At 32.9% G+C, this 15,217-nt stretch overlaps 1 non-coding gene across 1 annotated transcript; it reads left to right on the forward strand.

Moving 5' to 3' along the window:
- The first annotated feature begins 13,692 nt into the window (after nucleotides 1–13,692).
- LOC135274590 (U4 spliceosomal RNA) lies at nucleotides 13,693–13,833 on the forward strand. The gene has a single exon (XR_010342378.1). It is a non-coding gene; the product is annotated as a U4 spliceosomal RNA (small nuclear RNA).
- Nucleotides 13,834–15,217: the final 1,384 nt, after the last annotated feature.

Here is a 15,217-nt window from a genome sequence, read left to right on the forward strand (position 1 = left end):
CCATCCTTACTCACTGGATGGGGCCTCCCTGCAAGAACTCCAACAACTCCAGCCAGAGGCTCAGGGACAGAACCCTAATCTCCCTGAGCCTGAATCCCAATAGATGGAGGAGTGGCCACAGTCTCTGCAGACTAGCAGACTTAGCCTTTCCTCCTGGTAGTTCTGAGGCATTCAGGCAGCCCAGATGAGTGGGTTTCTCCCAAGCGAAGCAGAGTCCCTTCACCAAGGGACAGTCAAAGTGCTTTGTTAAATGGCCTCTTTTCCCTATGACCCTCAACTGGGTGAGATCCTCCAACAGTGGTTGTCAGACACACCACAGGAGTGATCCTACTGGCATCAGATTGGTGTCCCTCAAGTTCAGAGATCCCAGAAAAAGGAGAAATCACCCATCTTTGCTGTTCTCCAGCCTCCTTGAGTGACATCTTTAGGCACAGGAGTGAACCAGATGAATAAGGCTTCAACTGAACTCCCCAGCAAACTGTAGCAGCCCTACAGAAGAGGGACTTGACCATTGAAAGAAAAACAAATAAACAGAAAGCATTAACAGCAGCATCATCAACAAAAAAAAGCTCCCCAAAAATCCCCATCCAAGGGTCAGAAGCCTCAAAGACCAAAACTAGACAAACTCACAAAGATGAGAGAGAATCAACAACAATAGCAAAAAACTCTGAAAACCCAAAGGGCCAGAGTGCCTTTTCTCAAAATGACCACAGTATCTCTCCAGCAAGGGTACAGAACTGGATGGAGAATGAGATGAACAAATTGACAGAAGTAGGCTTCAGAAGATGGGTAATAAAAAACTCTGCTGAGCTAAAGGAGCATGCTCTAAACCAATGTAAAGAAGCTAATAACCTCAATAAAAGGTTAGAGGAACTGCTAACTAAAATAACCAGTTTAGAGAGGGACATAAATGGTCTGATGGAGCTGAAAGCAAATAGCATGAGAACTTTGTGAAGCATACAGAAGTATCAATTGCCAAAATGACCAAGTGGAAGAAATGATATCAGAGTCTGAAAAGCACCTTGCTGAAATAAGGCATGCAGACAAAATTAGAGAAAAAAAGAATGAAAAGGAACAAAGCTTTTGAGAAATATGGGACTACGTAAAAAGACTGAACCTATGATTGATTAGAGTGCCTGAATCAAGCAGGGAGAATGGAAACCAGCTGGAAAACACATTTTAGGATATTATCTGGAACTTCCCCAACCTACCAAGACAGGCCAACAGGCAAATTCAGGAAATACAGAGAATACCACTAGGTTATTCAATGAGAAGATCAACCCCAACATACATAATCATCAGATTCTCCAAGGTTGAGATGAGGAAAAAATATTAAGGGCATCCAGAGAGAAAGGCCAAGTCACCTACAAAGGTAAACCCATCAGACTAACAGCGGACGTCTCAGCAGAAATCTTACATGCCAGAACAGACTGGGGGCCAATATTCAACATTCTTAAAGAAAATAATTTTCAGCCCAGAATTTCACATCCAGCCGAACTAAGCTTCATAAATGAAGATGAAATAATTTTTTTCCAGACAACCAAATGCTGAGAGATTTCATCACCACCATACCTCCCTTGCAAGAGCCCCTGAAGGAAGCACTATATGTAGAAATGAGCCACTGCATAAACACTCCAAAATATAAAGACCAATGACACTATGAAGAAACTGCATCAACTGGTGTGTGAAGTAACCAGATAGCATCATGATAACAGGATAAAATTCACACATAACAATACTAATCTTAAATGTGAATAGCCTAAATGCCCAAATTAAAAGACACAGACTGGAAAATTACATAAAGAGTCAAGACCCATTGGGGTGCTGTATTCAGGAGACCCATCTCACATGCTGAGAGATACATAAGGTCAAAAAAAAAAAAAAAGCAATGGAGGGAAATTTACCAAGTGAAAGGAAAGCCAAAAAAAAAAAAAAAAAAAAATCAGGATTTGTAATTCTGGTTTCTGACAAACATACTTTTAACCAACAAAGATCAAGAAAGAAAAGAAGGGCATTACCTAATGGTAAAGGGATCAATTCAACAAGAACAGCTATACTAAATATATATGCACCCAATACAGGAACACTCTGATTCATAAAACAAGCCCTTAAAGACCTACAAGGAGACTTACTTAGACTATCACACAATAATAGTGGTAGACTTTAATACCCCACTGTCAATATTAGACATATCAATGAGACAGAAAATTAACAAGAATATTCAGGACTTGAATTCAACTCTGGATCAAGTGAACCTAATAGACATCTACATAACTCTCTACCCAAAATCAACAGAATATACGTTCTTCTCAGTGCCACATATTGCTTATTCGGAAATCAACCATGTAATTGGAAGTAAAACGTTCCTTCACAAATGCAAAGAACCTGAAATCATAACAAACAGGCTTTCAGTCCACAGTGCAATGAAGTTAGAACTCAGGATTAAGAAACTCACTCAAAACCACCACATGGAAATTGAACAACCTGTCGCTGAATGACTCCTGGGTAAATAATAAAATTAAGCCAGAAATTAAGAAGTTCTTTGAAACCAATGAGAACAAAGAGACAGTGTACCAGAATCTCAGGGACACAGCTAAAGCAGTGTTAAGAGGGAAATTTATAGGACTAGATGCCCACATCAGAAAGCTGAAGAGATCTACAATCAAAACCGTAACATCACAATTAAAAGAGCTAGAGAAGCAAGAGCAAATTAATCCAGAAGAAATTAATCTAGCAGAAGACAAGCAATAACTAAGATCAGAGTGGAACTGAAGGAGATAGAGATATGAGAAACCCTTCAAAAAATTAATAAATCTAGGACCTGATTTTTTGAAAGCATTAACAAAATGTATAGACCACTACCTAGACAAAACGAAGAAAAGAGAGAATAGTGAAAAACAAAACAAAACACACACACACACACACAATAAAAATGATAAAGGGAATATCACCACTGACCCCACAGAAATACAAACTACCATTAGAGAATCCTATAAACACCTCTCTGCAAATAAACTAGAAAATCTTAAAGAAATTTATGAATTTCTGAACATATAAACCCTTCTAAAACTAAACCAGGAAGAAGTCAAAGCCCTGAATAGACCAGTAAGTTCTGAAATTGAGACAGTAATTAATAACCTACCAACAAAAAAAGCCCAGACCAGATGGATTTACATCTGAATTCTACCAGAAATACAAAGAGGAGCTGGTACCATTCCTTCTGAAAGTATTCCAAACAATTGAAAAGGAGGTACTCCTTCCTAACTCATTTTATGAAGCCAACATCATCCTGATACCAAAACCGGGCAGAGGCACAGCAAAAAAAAGAAAACACATCAGGCCAATGTTCCTGATGAACATTGATGCAAAAATCCTCAGTAAAATACTGACAAAATTAACCCAGCACGATATCAAAAAACGTATCCATCACAATCAAGTCAGCTTCATCCCTGGGACGCAAGCCTGGTTCAACAGATGCAAATCAATAATCATAATCTATCACATAAACAACAGAAGACAAAGACCACATGATTATCTTAATGGATGCAGAAAAGGCCTTTGATATAATCAACTTCACTCATGTTAAAAACTCTCAATAAACTGGGTATTAATGGAACATATCTCAAAATAACAAGAGCTATTTATAACAAACCCACAGCAAATATTATATTGAATGGGCAAAGACTGGAAACATTCTTTCTGAAAACTTGTACAAGACAAGGATGTGCTCTCTCACCACTTCTATTCAACATAGTATTGAAAGTTCTGGCCAGGGCAACCAGACAAGAGAAAGAAATAAAGCATATTCAAATAGGAAAAGAAGAAGTCAAATTGTCTCTGTTTGCAGATGACATGATTGTATATTTAGAAAACCCCATCATCTTAGCCCAAAAACTCCTTAAGCTGATAAGCAACTTCAGCAAAGTTTCAGGATACAAAATCAATGTGCAAAAATCATAAGCATTCCTTTATACCAACAACAGACAGAGAGCCAGATCATGAATAAAGTTCCATTCACAATTGCTACAAAGAGAAAAAATTACCTAGGAATACAGCTAACAGGGGATGTGAAGGACATCTTCAAGGAGAACTACAAGCCACTGCTCAAGGAAATGAGAGAGGACACAAACGTAAAAATATTCCATCCTTATTAATAGGAAGAAACAATATCATATAAATGGCCATACTGCCCAAAGTACTTTATAGATTAAATGTTATTCCCATGAAACTACCATTGACATTCTTCACAGAATTAGGAAAAACTACTTTAAATGTCCTATGGAATCAAAGAAGAACGCATATAGCCAAGACAATAACCAAAATGAAAGCTGGAGGCATCATGCTACCTGACTTCAAACTCTACTGCAATGCTATGGTAACCAAAACAGCATGATACTGGTACCAAAACAGATATATAGGTCAACAGAACAGAACAGAGACCTCAGAAATACCACCACACTTCTACAATGATCTGATCTTTGCCAAACCTAACATAAACAAGCAATGGTGAAAGGATCTCCTTTTCAATAAATGGTGCTCAGAAAACTGGCTAGCCATATGCAGAAAACTGAAACTAGACCCCTTCCATACACCTTATACAAAAATTAACTCACAATGGATTAAAGACTTAAATGTAAAGCCAAAAACCTTAAAAATCCTAGAGGAAAGCCTAGGCAATACCATTCAGGACATAGGCATGGGCAAAGACTTCATGATGAAAATGCCAAAAGCAATTGCAATGAAAGCCAAAATTGACAAATGAGATCTAATTAAACTAAAGAACTTCTACACAGCAAAAGAAACTAGCATCAGAGAGAACAGATAACCTACAGAATGGGAGAATTTTTCTGCAATCTACTTATTTGACAAATGTCTAATATCCAGAATTTACAAAGTATTTAAATTTAAAAGAACAAAACAGCCCTTCAAAAAGTGGGCAAATAATGTGAACAGATGCTTCTCAAAAGAAGACATTTACGTGGCCAACTAACATATGAGAAAAGCTCAACATCCTCAACATCACTGATTATTAGAGAAATGCAAATCAAAACCACAATGAGATGCCATCTCGAACCAGTCAGAATGGCAATTATTAAAAAGCCAAGAAATGATAGATGCTGGCAAGACTGTGAAGAAATAGGAACACTTTTACACTGTTTGTGGGATTGTAAATTAGTTGAACAATTGTGAAAGATAGTATGGCGATTCCTCAAGGATCTAGAGACAGAAATAGCATTTGACCCAGCAATCTCTTTACTGGGTATATACCAAAAGGAAGATAAATTATTCTGCTATAAAGACACATACATATATATGTTAATTGCAGCACTATTTACAATAGCAAAGCAATGGTGTAGACTGGATAAAGAAAATGTGGTACATATACACCATGGAATACTATGCAGCCATAAAAAGAAATCCGATTATGTCCTTTTCAGGGAAATTAATGAAGCTGGAAGCCATCATCCTCAGCAAACTAACATAGGAACATAAAACCAAAAACCACACATTCTCACTCATAAGTGGGAGTCGAACAATGAGAACACATGGACACAGGGAGTGGAATGACACACACCAGGGCTTGTTGGGGGTGGGAAGCAAGGGGAGGGAATTTAGAAGACTAGTCAACAGATGGAACAAACCACGCTGACACACGTATACTTATGTAACAAACCTGCACATTCTGCACATTTATACTGAAACTAAAAGTAAAATTTAAAGAATAATAAAGACATCATCTAACACTTGTCAACAGTGGTTGCATGCTTTGCACACCCAAATACTATCGATGAGACATCTAATTTCCCTACATCGTCTCCTGTAGTATTTGGTGTTGTCCATCTTTTTCATTTTATTAGTGTAATATTATAGTTACTGTGTAGGGATAATGCTTGTGATTTTAATTTGCATTGCCTTGATGACTTACATTGTTGAGCAAATTTTGTGCTTATTCATTCATGAAGTGTCTGTTCAATGCTTTGCTCATGATATGTTAAATTATTTATTTTTATTATTGAGTTGAAAGAGTCCATTATATATCCTGGAATCAAATGCTTTTTTAGACATATGTATTGCAAAGATTTTCTCCCTATCTGTGACATGCCTATTTATTTACTTAATGGTGGATTTTGGTGTGCAGAAGTACTTAATTTTGATAAAGTACAATTGCCAATCTTGAATTTTTTTCTGTTAATGTTTCTGTGGAATCTTCATTTATCCCAAATTTACAAAGATATTTCCAATATTTTCTTATAGAAGCTTTCTAGATTTGCTTTTATATCTAGCACAATGATTCATATCAAATTAAGATTCATCTCTTAGTAAGGTAAGGATCAAACTCTATTTTCTGTTTTATTTTTTGCTTTATTTTGTTTTTACTCAAGATTGATATGTATGTGTACCAGTATCACTTGCTGAGGGATTATTCTATTTTTGATAATCACTTAGGCAAGTTTATTGAATTTTAACTGTTTTTGTGTAGCTATATGTCTTGACCCTCTATTGGGTGTTAATGATCTATTTGTCTGTTTTTTCTCTTAAACAACAGTGCTTTTATTACTATAGCTATAAAGTATATAAGTAAGGTTCTGTTAGATCAGCTTTGTTCTTATTTTCAAGATCACTTTGTTTCTTTTAGGTCATTTAGGTTTTCAGATATTTTAGTCCTATGTTGTCAAAATCTATTAAAAGGTCTACTGAGTCTTCATGCTACAGGTCAGGTGTTGGCAACAACTGCCCAAAGATCAAACTTAATCTCAGTGTTCATAAGTTCAGTTTTACTGAAATACAACTATTCCCATTTATTGCATATTATCTGGTTTTGTACCAACAAATGGCTGGTTTTCTGCTACACAAGTATGGTTTTCTGCTACATATGTCTGGTTTTGTGCTACAGTGGTTTAGGGGAATAGTTGTGAGAGAAACCATATGGTTTGGAAAGCCTAAAATATTTATTAGATTTCTCTTTACAGAAAAAAATTACTGACACCTGTTCTAAGTTAATTTGGAGAAATACACATCCTAAATTAGTGTCCAAATACAATATTTTAAAATTTAATTTCTTTAGATACTCTAATTTATTTTAGTAAAGTTTTATAATTTCCAGTGTAGAATTATTGAATGACATTTGTTGAATGTAACCATATACATATTTTAAGTACATATATATTTATACATGTATGTGGGCATATATTTTGTTTTATATATGATTTTGTTATATTTTAGTTTCTAATTATTTATGTCTACTATGCAAAAATACAATTAAATTTTATATTTTGATTGTGCACCTGCACTATTGCTAAATTAACTTATTAACACTAGCTGTGTTTTGGGGTGTTTGTAGGTTTTCTTTTTTATATTTCTTAAAATTTCTAAGTATATAATTAGGATATCTAAAAATAAAGATATTCTTATTTCTTTCTTTCTAATACATAAATCTGTTTTTCTCTTTTTTCTGCCTTCTTGTACTAGCCAGGTATTCAATAAAATATTGGATTACCCTGGTTAAAACTGGAGCACCTTGTCTTCTTCCTTATGCTTGAAGGAAAGTGGTCTATATTTCACTATTAAATATAATGCTAGCTGTAAGTTCTTTTCGTTTTTCTTTGGGGGGTTTTATATTTAATTTATAAGGTTGATAAAATAAAATATATCATTTTTTCTACTTTATTAAGAGATTTTATCATGAATCCTTGGTGAATTTTCTCAAATGTCTTTCTGCATCTTTTGTAGCTGTCATATAATGTTCCTCCTTTTTATTAAGGGAATAAATTAACTCATTTCTATAGAATTATTTTTTTCATGTTAAGATAAGTTTGTCTTCTCTGGGTTTAACTTGTTTTTCTTCATGTAGATTGATGTTTGTGTATGTATGTGTTGGGGGGTGTGCAAGAGAGGGAGAGAGAAACAGAGAGAGACAGAGACAGAGACAGAGACGGGGAATCTTGCCCTGTTACCCAGACTGGAGTGCAGTGTTGTGATCACAGCTTACTGCAGCCTCAAATTCCTGGGCTCAAGTAATCCAGTTGCCCCAGCCTCTGGGGTACCTAGGACTACAGGCAAACACCCCTATGACTAGCTAATTTTTAATTTTTTTTGTAGAGACAGTGTTTCACTATGTTGCCCAGGTTTGTCATGTAGCTTTAGAATGTGAAAACTTATACCATTGAATTTACATATTTTTCCTTTACTATTATTGCATTTAATGTTATAAAACTAGCACCAATAAACTTATGACACAAATTTCAGTAACTTATGTTTTCCTCATTCAATTCCAAATATTTTCTTAATTGTTTCAAGATGTTTTCTTTAACCCATAATCTATTTAGATGAATACTATAAAATCTTCAAGCATGTGGAAATTTTCTAGATATATCAATCATAGTTATTGATTGATCATTTAATATTGCTGTTCTTCAAAAACATACTCCGTAAAGTTTCTACTATAACAACATTTTTTACTTATTTTACGTCCAAGTATATGGTTTATGTCTTTGAATATTTTATTTACATTTGAGAAGAAAGTATATTCTACAACCACTACATGTGATATTTTATGAATATCAACTAAATCAAATTGGTTGGTACTGTTTTTTGAATCTTCTGTACATACCTTACTAATTTATTTGGCCTCTTTTATCAGTTACTAAAATTGTCATATTAAAGACTCCAATTACTAATTTGTAACTAGTTAGAATAAAGAATTGTTATCTTTGCTACATATTTACTCTTTCATGCATTTTCCATTACTTTCCTCAGAATCAGTTTTCTGTATTTTAACCCTTCTCCTCAGTCTAAAGAAAAATTTTAACACTTTTTTCATTGGCAAGTCTGCTGGGGGTAATTTATTTCAGATTTTTCCTGAAATGTCTTCATTTATTGATTCTTCCTCTGGTGTTTCTGAATAAATCTTTGTGTCTTATGTGTGATTTTTTTATTTTATCATTTCCATTCAGCATTTTGAAAATGTTCATTATCTTCTAAAAAGCATCATCTATTCTTGTTATTTGCCTTTCTTTCTGGATTCTTTAAGATATTTATGATAGTTACTTAATCCATATCTGATAATTTTAACTGCGGATCATTTCTAGATCTGATACTATTGGCTACTTTTTCTCTTAACAATTATAATATGGTCTTGTATTTTATAAAGCTTCATTGAATGTCAGATATTGTGTACAAAAGAAAAGTGATGTAAATAATAACATTTTCCATAAAAATGCAGTCCTCTTCATAGTCAGGTAATTAGTATAGGATTCAGGGGTAAAAGGCCACTGCCTGGTGCTCTGTAATAAGTCTCAGATTGCCTGTTAGCTTTCTCTTTGTTTTTTTACATATTATCTCAGACTTCATCAGACCCAATGGTGCCTCACTGGTAGCAAGTTATTCTAATTTTTTCTGTTCCAATTCCAAAAACAGGTAATCATTTTCTTCATTAAAATTGCAGCTCTTTTTTTCTTACAAGCACTGTATTTGTCCATTTTCACACCTCTATTAAGAACTTCCTGAGACTGAGTAATTAATAAAGATAAGAAAGATGTTTCATTGACTCATAATTCCACATGCCATACAGGAGGCATGATTGGGATGGCCTCAGGAGACTTACAATCATGGCAGAAGGGTTAAGGGGAAGCAAACACATCTTCACATGGCAGCAGGAGAGACAGAGTGTGAAAGGGGAAGTGCTATACACTTCTAAACAACCAGATCTCATGAGAACTCACTCAGTCACCTCAGTCATGAGAAGAGCAAGGGGGAAGTCTGCCCCCATGATCCAGTCACCTCCCACCAGGCCCCTTCCCTGACACTGGGGATTACAATTCAACACAAGATTTGGGTGGGGACACAGAACCAAACAACATCGAGCATCTGGCGTAGCATCTTTCTCCTCCCACTGTTCTTTCAAAGACTAAATCACCATGGAACTTACTTAGCAGAGGCTTGTCACAGTTTTAGATTTTAGTTCGTTAGGTTTAAATTCCAACCTAAGCTTTGTAATGGATTAAAATATGTATGATTTTCAGTAATGTATGTTTTGTACTCATTATTTGTTTCAAGTGATATATTCTACTGATTTTTCACCAGCGTGAAACTATTTCAACATGGCACTTAGAAATAAGGTCTTAAGTTAGCCTTCCTCATCTATCAATTTAAAAATTTGTGAAACTATGGAAATGAGAATAAAAGCTGCAGGTGAAACTACAGTGAAAGTAAATTTATCAATATTTCTGCTAGAGCAGTCACTGTGGGGAACAACTTATTGTGTCCTGACATTTGCAGTTTTCTTGGGTAAAGTGATAGAAATTTGAGAGAAAAAAATAGTATGTGTAGTATAGCATGTATATTGAGGATTACAGGCTTATACTTTTGGGAGAACCACACAAAATGGATTCCAAACTGAGTGCAATAAAAACTGATAAACTAAGAAACTTATATAGCTAAGAGGAAGTGTGCTACTTTATGTGAACACATTCTCCACTTTGGAAGTGCAAACAGGAAGGAATATGATGGAATTTACACACTGGAGGTCATTTTATGGAAAATCTTTATACTTTGTCAAATACATATTAATCTAGCTTTCCTTATACTATGTATATAAGAAAACAAAGAAATGATAAATAACTAAATAAAATGTCTTTGGGGAATCAGGCCATATATTGCAAAAAGAATTTGCTATAATAATCAGAAGATAACTTAGAAAGTGGATTTAAATATTGTAATAAAAAACAAATAAATTAATCCATAATATTCAAGTAGAAAATTATGAGAAAAGAGAGAGAAAAAAATTTAAAAATAGTTCATTATGATAAAAAAGAATGAAAATTATGTAGAAATAAGTAATTGTATTAAAGTCTTTATTGGCGAAAATTGGAAACAGCATCTTAGGTATAAAAATTAAATCATTTATACACTGACCATTGGAAAAAAGAAAGTGAGAAAACAAAATGATTGACATGGAGATAATTAAGCAAATATTAACTTTCAAGATAAAAGTTTTCTTAAAGCTAAAAGATAAAATAATAGGAATAGAAAGAAAATACATCATAATTTAAGTAAATTGAAATAATTGCATGTAAAGTTTAAAAATTACTTTTTATTATTTGTAATAATAAAACCATATTTTATTTTAGAAAAAAATTATAAAACTACAAAAGGAGAAAATAAGAATTATTATTGTTCTCATTACACCTAATTATTGTAACTCTTTTCAGCCAAATATTTTTGAAAAATTATAATCATATCAAATACTTTATTTTCAAACATAATTATTGCTTCTTGTAATTCTAAAATAAATAAGCTCCATCATAAAGACATTATTTTGTCACTATTCAGGACCTAAAACAATCACTTTTATATAGTAGATATTCCCTAAACATTTCTTTCTCTTTTTTTCCTAAGCACTTCTGAATGAGTACATAAATCAATACATATTCATTGGTTAAAAACTTTTTAGAAATATATGAAAACATTAAGAATGAAAGTCTTCTATAGTCACATTTTAATGATTACCAATATCAATTTTTGATATATACCTGCTCAGATTTTTTATTATATATGTTTGTGTATTTAAAATGAGATATTTTGTATACACCAAAATACATATTGAACGTGGTTTTGGTTTTTATTCAGTCTTTTTTGTAAGCACAATTTTTCAGAAATTCTCAAAGCCAAGCCTGGATTTCAGAAGGGAGATGTTTATCTTGGAACCATGGCAAAGGGAAGGCCACAAAATCTGAGGAGCCAAGCAAAGACTGTTGAATGGGCTTATCCACCTTCCTCTAATCTGATACATGCTTGAAAAAGATCTGTGGTGTTTTCTTAAGATCAAAGGTGAATTCCTTCAAAAGAAAAGCACAAAGAGGAGACTGTTGCAGAAACTATGAATTATGTATTAAATTGCTTATTTTGTTTATAAATATATTACTTTCTATTTAGAACACCTGATATTATATAACAAATTCATTTTCTTAGATAAAAGTTTTACTTTGCATACCTCAAGTAATTGTTAAACAATATGATGTAATGCTTTATTTGAAATACATGAAAATTTAATTCAATTTTAAATAATGCCTATTTCTTCCAAGAAAGAGACTTTATAAGATTTTCCATACAAAATGGCTTATGCAATTCTACATGATCAGATACTGAACTATTTTAATGTTTTCCTAGTCTAATAATCTATGTAGTGATCATAAAATATGTTATAATAAATATTCTTTATTGTAAAGAATTTTTCTTGATCTCTAGATCCACATAGTACCAAAAGCATCTGATGATAACACAGTGAACTGACTGAATCTGATCTGAATTATAGTATTATGATCAAATGCACTGTGCATCTGACAAGTACACTACAAACTGCATTGCAATGTGAACCAGAAGAGGTATTAAATCCATGATTTAACTATGTACAATTTATGCTCATAAGATTTATATCTTAACTATTCTTAAATGAAAATAGCCATACTGATAAGAGTAAAAAGGTGTTTTCTATTTAAGTGTGAATCAGAGAAGACAGTAAAATGAAGCAGGAATCATTTCATCTCTTTTCTAACACAACATCACCTTGAGAGATAAGATAATGATTTTCATGAAATACCAGAATGTTTTATATGTTTCTCTAGAAATTGAACTGCTAAATCAGGTATGGCTAAGTTAACTCTAATTAATACATTCCATAGAACAAATCAAAAACATTCACATGTATCGGCTTGTCTATCTCTAAAATAAAACAGAAGGAAAAGTGCAATTTAGAAAATCAACAAGTTTAACTAATACACATTAAACAAGATGAACACATACATAGAGTAATATGTATGTTTCTTTTGTAGATAAACACATTACAGTAAACATAAATACCAATTTCAACATGCTGTTTACATCTGGGTTGGGTAAGAAGGATTTCACTTTCTATTAAGAAAAGGTCAATAGAGATAGAAAATAAGTACTCTAGGGTAAATCAGGCAGGGCATAGAAAGTTAGTGTAATTGTATTTCAAATTTAAATCTGATAATAGTATATGGTAGTCTGTATTAGTCCTTTGTTAGCAAAGAATGACTTTTAGAGCTATTTTCTGAGTATATGTGCTATCTGAAGTTGGGTTTGAAAGAAAGTATAGCAGGGCAATAAGAATTTTCTTTAAATAAATGAAATAATGTCTGTATCAAGTAAATGACCTTTCTTTAGTTTTTTCGTATGTTATTATCTAAGACCTTCTCATATATTTTCTACCTATCTTTTCATTATTTATTTGGTGGAAACATTTCTACAGAAATAAACCACTCTAGATTTACAGTGATGCTTGTAATATAAGTATCATTATCTATAAATTCTGAGCTGTTTATAAGTAATATAAAGTACAATTTTAAAAGCTGGTGTTCATACATGAATTACTCTATCATTAGTTCATGCATAGACAATTATATTTAAGACTTCCAATACTTATTTGTAGTTACTCTTTTTAATGAACATTTTGTTTCTAGTCATCTGACTTTTAGTTTTACATTTCTTATCTATTCCAGTTTTCTAAATTATAAGTGTGTGTGTGTATAATGTATTGTCTCTGCTCCACCACCCCTAAAAAATGCAAGTTCCATGTTTGTTGGAAGTGTCTTTGTTTTCTTTCTCTGTTTTATCTACAGGGCCTAAAATATAGGGTTGGTAGATAGGGGCCACTTAGAAAACATATGTTGAAGCTTTGCGCAGTGGCAGTATAGTAGCCAGTGAGGTTTACCCGAGGCACGATTATTGCTAATTGAAAACTTTTCCCAATACCCTGCCATGACGACTTGAAATATAATTGGCATTGGCAACTTTTGGCAGTCTCTACGGAGACTGAATCATAAAAAAAAAAAAAAAAGAAAACGTATGTTGAAAGATTGAAAGAGTAAAAAATGAATAGAAATGGCTGATCTTTATTTGCAATATACTTCAAATACATCTTGATCTCTTTAAAAGATATAGAATGTATTATTTACATGCAATTATACATGTGTCTTTCATATTTCTAGAAAGATATATATTATATAAATGTCAATGAAATATTTGTATATCATATTAGGCAATGGTAAAATCTGACTAAACTTTAATAAAATATGGATATTTTGGTCAATCTAAAATATCAGGTATTAATGAAACAGTTTTGATTTTAGAAATTTTTCCTAACATCTGTACAGTTACATCATTGAAAATGCATACTGTGGCCCTATGAAGATATTAAAATGTGATGAAGTAATCCAGCCAATATGAAAAAGAGTTAGTGAATATATAAAACAGGCTTTGATAGTTGATGCTTAAACTCATGAAGTAGGAGTCTTGTCACTTTTATAAAATTTTTATAGAAAAAGCATGAAGATAGTTTATAAGACAAATCAATACTCAAAAGACAAGCACCTTTGGGCCAGATGGATGATGATGTGAAAATAATTTAAGATCAGATCTTAAGGTTTCAAGTTTTCCCAATATTAATTTTGTAGGAAATTTTTATTTTTCTTAGTAGTACTAGTACATATCTCATTGAAGTGTTCTAAAAAGTAATCAGGCGGTACACTGTAATATCTATATCTGTGTTAATGAGTCATATTGAAAGGGTACTGATAAGAGAAAATCTCGGATTGTGTGCTCATAAAACAAAATCAATTGTTCTATATTATTCTCAAATAAAACAAACCTGTGCAGAGACAAACAGTATTGCTGACTCAAGAAAGCCTTACGGCTCAGAGTTGTCCTCAATTTTCTAAATATGATTGTAGGTTAGTGATTGGTTAACATTTTTAACAAAGTAATTTTAGGTTGTATAGTATACCCTGAAAAATGTAGTTTTGTTTATAAAATTCCTCCACAAAGCTGTGATGTCATATTCATTAGTTCTATTTATGCCCAGTTTTTTACTATGTATTAGAATGGATTCATCACCAACTAAGACAGTTATATTTGACTCTAGACAAGATGGTGAGTACGTTTGTGCATAGCTTCCCTTTCTTCCAAGGCTCAATCTATGCATAGCAATAACCACGAATGAGTATGTTTTCTAGGAATGATGCATTCTAGGATATGACCCATCCCTTTATCATATTAGGATTATTTCCTAGTAATCTGACTAGTCACCCACATACATATACTATAAGGTTAGACAAGTAGCAGGGAAGCCCCTTACTAAGACACTGAGTGCATACATACTATTTACATAGTACATTTATAAATATGGTATATACGAAGT

This window comes from Aotus nancymaae, unplaced genomic scaffold (assembly GCF_030222135.1).
Source record: "Aotus nancymaae isolate 86718 unplaced genomic scaffold, 86718_ANA_hifiasm-v0.15.2.pri h1tg000002l, whole genome shotgun sequence".
NCBI classification, from domain to species: domain Eukaryota; kingdom Metazoa; phylum Chordata; class Mammalia; order Primates; family Aotidae; genus Aotus; species Aotus nancymaae.